Source organism: Spermophilus citellus (assembly GCF_964194105.1).
Source record: "Spermophilus citellus genome assembly, chromosome: 16".
Taxonomy (NCBI): Eukaryota; Metazoa; Chordata; class Mammalia; order Rodentia; family Sciuridae; genus Spermophilus; species Spermophilus citellus.
The window spans coordinates 82,598,221-82,604,478 of record NC_138196.1 but is presented as its reverse complement, the minus strand read 5'-3'; positions in this window follow the sequence as shown (position 1 = coordinate 82,604,478).

The following is a 6,258-nucleotide window of genomic DNA, read 5'->3' as shown; positions in this document are numbered from 1 at the left end:
GTGCAGGAGCTGACCCTGGCAAACTGCATCGTCTCCCACGTTTTTAACCAGGGAATGGTTTCTTTCTTCTCTGACTTGGGAGCTGCATTAGAGAAGAAAAGTTGAATAGAGCTGACCACTATTAGGGTGACCGCCTTCCTCATTGGCCTGGGACTCCCATTCAAGGGAACCCCCAGGCCTGGGGAGGCCAGGACAGCCAGTCATCCTAAGTAGAAATATGCATGTATAGAAATATGTATATATAAAATATACTTTAATATATAGAAGTAGAATACATATAATATAGAACTAGGATCAAATTCAAGACAGAAAACTAATACTCTCTTAAAGAGAGAAACTAGACTGAGTTTCAAAGGAAAATCCTTTCCTGGTGCTTAAAAACCCTAGTGTAGTCCACATGTAACTGGAGATCACATCCATGAAAAGACTCAGAAGGAACCGTCAGGCCTCGTGCTCAACGTGGCAGAATATACGTGGAAAACAGGCGAACGTGTCTGCCTGCGCCTGGTGGGGAGCGGGTCTGCTCCCCTCCTGAGGCAAAAGCAGAGGAGTCACTGGGGGTGGTGGTGGGGTCCCCTGCTCCACGCCTCCCTTGCTCCATGCCTCCCCTGCTCCACGCCCTCCCCCAGCAGGACCCAGCTTCTTTCTCTATGATGAAAGAGGCAACGGAGGAAAGCTAGGTGGTGCCTTCCTCAAGGGCCCTGCTTTCTGGATTATCCCCCCCCCCCCCCAGGTCTCTCAGAGCGTCCTGTTTGCCTTTCTAGGTTTTGTGAGAACCATGAACTCTCAGGATTTGGGGCCTGGGTGGAATTGAAGGCATTTCCCCTACTCTGCAAAGCAGCAAGAGAAAATGTACGTCAGACCTCTTGTTGACACATGAAAGCAGATCTTTTGGGGTATGAGTGTTAGACCTATTTTTTTTTTATTTAGAAATGCTGAACTTTTAAGATATGCATAGAATCCATTTCTGGATTCAGAGCCCTTGGCAGCAGAGCATTAATCCTTTGGGCTGCTATAACTTGGAGCACTGTGGACTCCAGGATCACGTGATGGACAGACAGGGGACCAGGGGAGTGAAGGTGCTGCCTGTTCTGCCTACCTCTGCGGGAGGAGTGTCGTCCCAGCAGGGAACCTGGGTTGGTGGGTCCTATGCCTATGTGTCCACTCACCCATCAGGCAATTCCCAGACTTCCTCTCTAGAAGAATGAACGGCCTGGCCACTGCCTCATAGCCTGGGGTGTGAGTGGATGGGACCTGGACCATAGCCTGAGGCAGGGTCCCTTAGATCCCACAGACCCAACCTGAGTGGTGTGCAGTGCTGGTCCATGTCACTGAGATTTTGTGCTGTTTGTCCTTAAAGGAGGAGGGTAAGCAGTGAGGGGCCGCGGCTGTCTTTGCTGGGCCATTCCCGTGTTACGGAGAGCCAGAGAAGTCCTCAAATGTCTCCCTCCAGGATTTCTTTTGTCGTGTAGGAGCCGGCAGAAGATGCAGAATCTCCCTTCTGCTTTTCCCTTCCTAATAATGTCTAAATGAGTAATGTGGACGAGCCCGTGAAGGCCCCAGCAAGATGCAGCCACAGGCCAGAGCCCAGAGTGCAGACAGCATGCACCAGGGAGAGGACCACCATGTGAAGTGGACACACACAGAGGCCACGGCATGGGGGCCGTTTGGGCAGAGGTCACAGTGTGTCCGGGCATCTGGAGGCATGTCCCGTGGCAACCCTCAGTGATTTTCAGTTTCCCCTCTGCCCAGTCTGCCCATTCTGGGCCATGGGAGCTGTGTGGGAAGCTCCAAGTCCTCTGGCTTCCGGTGAGCGCTGGCCCATGATGGCGTCTGAGGAGAGAGGGCCCAGGGCTTTCATTTCCTTCACTGGTCCCTGTGGGTTGGCTGCTGCCCTCACCAACGGCACGGTTCAGATGGGGCCCAGTGGCCGCCAGAGCCTTGTCCCTCAGGTGAGTGGCAGCGAACTGGGTGCTCCCGGCCTCCTTGGCTTTGGAAACTCCCCTCCACAACACTGAGAGCAGCCCCCTCCAGTGTGAGGGGGGGTATTGCGTTCTGAGGTAACAGAGTCCCTACTACAAAGGCGGGGGTTGTCTGCTGAGACCCGTGTCCAGAATGGCCCTTCAGAAGCTTTGCTCCTGGTCCTTGAGAAAAGCCTCACTGAATTCCAGAAAAGAGGCGTTTGCTGGATGCCTGCCACGCCTCTCTCAAGGGGCTGCACCAAACAGCCTTCCCCAAGGAACAGAAGATTACGGGAACCATCGAACTTCCTGCAGGTCTGGGGCTGGTTTCCCTGCCTGGGTAGGAATGGCAGTGAGGAAAACGCATGAAAGCTATGGCCTGCAGCTTGTGGACGGCCAGGTGTCCCCTCTGGGAGAAGAAGATAGGTTGTTATGGTTCGGATGGGAGGTGTCCCCCAAGAGGTCAAGAGTGAGACAATGCAAGGTTTCCAGGTGAAATGATTGGGTAATGAGAGCCTTACCCCAATCAGTGAGTTAGTCCCTGGTGGGATTAACTGGGTGCTGACTGGAGGCAGGTGGGGTGTGGCTGGAGGGGGTGGGGCATTAGGGGCGTGGCCTTGGGGTATATATTTGTATCTGGGGGCACAGAGTCTCTGCTTCCTGATCATTACGTGAGCCGCTTCCCTCTGCCACACTGTTTTGCCACGATGTCCTGCCTCGCCTTGAGCCCCGAGAATGGAGCTGGCTGTCTATGGACTGACAGCTCTGAACCCTGAGCCCCCAGGTAAGCTTTTCCTCCTCTAAATTGTTCTTTTCGGGTCTCTTGGTCACAGAGGCACAAAAACTGACTAAACAGAGGTAGGCTCAAAAAAATAAAGAGGCCAGGTGGTTGTAGCCACAGATGAATGTCCTCGGAGAAAACCCCATGTCAGAGACCTTGGTGACGACCCCCTCCTGAGGCAGCAGCCCAGCAGAGCAGCGAGCCAGGTTCCGGTGCCCAGGAGCGACTCTGCCCTCCTCCAGGGCTAAGCAGATGGATGGCCACAGCACGGAGTCTGGGCAAAGCTGCAGCAGAATTGGGGCACTGGGGGGGGCAGTGGACAGTCAGCATGGCGGCTGTAAGGGGGGGAGAAGCCAGCGGGGACCAGAGGTGGGGTGGAGGATGAGTCCAGCAGAGGCCTCAGCACCAGGTGGACCTTTCCTCCCAGCAGCTCACCTGGTAAGGAAAAGGAGCAGGCGGTAGTGAGGGGCCCACTGCCGGGAGGAGCGATGACCATGTGGCAGGCAGGTGCCGCTGTCCCACAGGAGCTGTGAGGCAGAGAAGAGCGACACCCCACCAGAGTGTGTGAGTTTGACATCACCTCTGGGGAGCTGGGCGGGGTCTCGTGACTTCGGCTTCTAAGAAGGGTCATGGCCGGCTCTTACACTCAGGTGTTGCACTTACCTGTGGACCAGAGCAGCCTGTCCACCTCAGATCAGCTCCCACCCTGGGACAGGACTAGCTACCGTTCAGGCTCGGGTGCAGACAGAGAAGGCCTGCTGCTGGCTCTTGAGGAGGCCTGTGGCTTGGGCTGTGATCTGGGACTGGAGAGGGAGTCTGAGGAACACATGCAGGAGACAGAAGAGGCCTCGCCGACATTCTGAGGGACAGCACAGTGCCATCTCCAGCGGCTGGTCTGAGGCCCACTCTCCCTGAGCCACAACGCCTTTTACCACGGGGAGCAGAGCTGCAAGTCCTGACTAAGGTCTCCCCACTTTGCTAATTTTTCCTGGAATGTCACAGGCTCTGTGCTGGCTTTGAAGACCCAGAGCTCCAAGTGGGGATGAGTTTCCAGCCTGGGAGAGGTCAGTGGAGGGCAGAGGACGGGAGGCAGCCAGGGAGAGGTGAGGTGGAGGAGGCCAGTAGGACAAGGCTCTCTGAAGGTGGGCTGGATTTGTTTATAAGAAGCATCTGTTCAGTTCCTTAGCCCATGTATTGATTGGGTTGTTTATTTTTTTGGTGTTAAGTTTTTTGAGTTCTTTTTATATCCTAGAGATTAGTACTCTACCTGACATGCATGTGGCAAAAATTTGCCTCTCTCTTCACCTCATTGGTTGTTTTTTTTCCCCTGAGAACAAGCCTTTTAATTTGAATCCATTCCATTGATTGATTCTTGATTTTATTTCTTGCGCTTTAGGAGTCTTGTTAAGTAAGTCAGGGCCTAATCCAACATAAAGAAGATTTGGGCCTAGTTTTTCTTCTATTAGGCATAAGGTCTCTGGTCTAATTACTAGGTCCTTTTCAACAAATATATGAAAAAAATGTTCAACATCTCTAGTAATTAGAGAAATGCAAATCAAAACTACTCTAAGGTTTCACCTCATGCCAGTCAGAATGACATTTATCAAGAATATGAGCTACAATAATTATTGGTGAGGATGTGGGAGGAAAAGGCACACTCATACACTGCTGGTGGGACTGCAAATTGGTGCAACCAATCTGGAAAGCAATATGGAGATTCCTTAGAAAACTTGGAATGGAACCAACATTTGACCCAGCTATACCACTCCTGGGTTTATCCCCAAAGGACTTAAAAACAGCATACTACAGGGACACAGCCACTTCAATGTTTATAGCAGCTCAATTCACAATAGCTACACTGTGGAATCAACCTAGATGCCCTTCAATAGATGAATGAATAAAGAAACTGTGGTATATGGACACAATGGGATATTACTCAGCATTAAAATAATAAAATCATGGAATTTGCAGGTAAATGGATGGAGCTGGAGAACATCATGCTAAGTGAAATAAGCCAATCCCCCAAAAAACCAAAGGCTGAATGCTTTCTCCAATAAGTGGATGCTAATCCATAATGGGGGGTGTGCATGAGATGAGTGGAGGAACTTTGGATGGGGCAAAGGGGAGGGGGCAAGGGGTAGGAAAGATGGTGGAATGAGACGAACATCATTCTCTAGGTACATGCATGACTGCACGAATGATGTTACTCCATGTACGACCAGAGAAGTGAAAATTCTCCATTTGTGTACAATGAATTGAAGAGCTTTCTACTATCATGTATAACTAATTAGAACCAATAAAAAAATTAAAGGCGTGCTGGAGTTGAGAATCAGAGGATGAAAGGGAGGAACTGAGGGGCCCATGTTCTTCTCACTCAGCTGGTGAGAACCTAGGCAGAGGAGGAAAAAAAAATGGATGATGTGAGGCACAGTGACTGTCACTGACTTACTCATTCTTTTAAAACTCCCCATAGTTGATGTTTACTGTTGCATTGAGCTGTCTGATTGGCTTCCATGGCTGGTGACGAGGATGTCTGTGTGGTCTTGGCCTAAGGGAGGCTGGCTTCCTGTCCTCTTTGGGTCTCTGATGCTGTCCCTGGACCCAGAGACACTTGGAGGGGGGAACTCCCCACCCTAACAGCACACAGCCCTCCTGTGCCCTTTCTCTAGAGGGTTTATGATTGGATCTCCTTAGCCAGCGATGAAGGAAGGCGTAGAGAAACGATGGAGATTCCTACCCACAGGGTCAGCCTATAGAGAGGAGCCAGGAAGAAACTGTCACCAGGGCGCGCTGGCAGCCCTCGCTGGATGCACTTGAGTTGGATAGTTTCTCACGTGGAATGGAGGAGGAAGCAGTGTTTGGAGATAAAGGAAAACCTTATTCTAAGGTTTCATCTCACGCCAGTCAGAATGGCAGTTATCAAAAGCAGACAAAGAACTGCTGGCCGGCTGGCCTGCGGGAAGGAGAGCTGGGATTTCACTGAAAAATACCATCTAGACTCTGCCAAAGAGTGAGGAAATCTCAGAACGGCGTTTGCGGGTTCAGTTGACTCCAGGCACTGTAGTTCTCGTCTGCTTCCAGAGTTTGCATTGTCTAGCTGTGTGACTCCAAGAAATAATGCAGTTGGAATACGTTTAATAAAAATTTAATAAGCACTCAGTGTCAGGAAAAGTTCATTACAAAGAACCCAGGGTAAAACAGAACTGAGTTTTACCTTTGTTTCCTAGTGCTACCAAGATGGGAAATGGAGACCATTCAGCTCACTGGAGGAGGTGAGCAGCCTGGGCGCCTTCACCCGGGTACACTGCGCTAGGACGTCCCCTGTGCAGGTGCCACAGGAGACGTTCTTGCAGGAGGTACAGGGGGCATCCAGTCCTGCTCCCTCATTTTTCAGGTGGGCAGATGGCGAGCCAGAGGAGGAAAAGCCCGTCCAAGGACGAAGACGTCGGAGGTGGTTTCTCTCATCATGGCACCCGGTGGCTGGCCCCATTTGTGACCTGTTGTCTCACTGTGACT